This window comes from Penaeus monodon, chromosome 28 (genome assembly GCF_015228065.2).
Source record: "Penaeus monodon isolate SGIC_2016 chromosome 28, NSTDA_Pmon_1, whole genome shotgun sequence".
NCBI lineage: Eukaryota > Metazoa > Arthropoda > Malacostraca > Decapoda > Penaeidae > Penaeus > Penaeus monodon.
The window spans coordinates 38,798,542-38,799,380 of record NC_051413.1 but is presented as its reverse complement, the minus strand read 5'-3'; positions in this window follow the sequence as shown (position 1 = coordinate 38,799,380).

Here is an 839-nt window from a genome sequence, read left to right as displayed (position 1 = left end):
TCGAGGAGAGCCTCGCCTGCGCGGCTGAGAATCCGAAGGCATGTTCTGTGAACGTTTTGTGAAACGCGAGACGCAAGATTTCCTCTGAACATTCCGTATTTCTTAAGCGGCGTGACGTCGGATAACTGTAAAGGGAAAAAACCTTTGGTAACGCTGTTTATACCGGACACGGCTGCGCTTGTCGTGGCAACTCTGATCTCACGTGCGTCACTCGCCAACATCCCGTCAGGCCAAGTGGCCACGCGCAAGGCCAGGCTGACCCCGGGCCCTCGGCCGCAGTGGCCACGGGCACGGCCAGGCTTAGCCTTGGTAGTGGGCCACCGGGCTGCAGACCCAAGAGCCAGTGGCCAGCCCGAGAGGCTGGCCCTAGGAACTTGGGTGCCAGGCTGAGTTCTGTGGCAGATAGGCCGCCATGGCCATGCAGAAGAGCAGACAGAGCTCCGATGCTCGACTTCGATGGCCACTCGTAAGGCCTGGCTGTTTATTTTTATTTTTATTTATTTTTTACCACACGGTGCGAAGGCAGCCCGATAAAAGGGGGATTAAGATTTAAACCCCAAAGCCACTTGACCCAGATAACCAACCCATCCCTTAGGGCTATGGTTGCCTGCTGTCATCGCGAGGAGGCTGTTATCAGTCGGCGCCTTCTGTCGCCAGGCTCGGCTGGCCCTGCGGCCGAGCGAGCGCCGAGCCCTTGCGTCCTCGGCGGTTCGTCTGTGCCGGCCAGCGCTCGCCCGCCGGCCCCTCGGGAGAAAGGGGCGCGGGCGCAGAGCCGACGCTGCCCTGGTCGGCCGCCTTCGGGGTCCAGAACAAAACCTTTCTCCTCGCTTCCCTTCTCC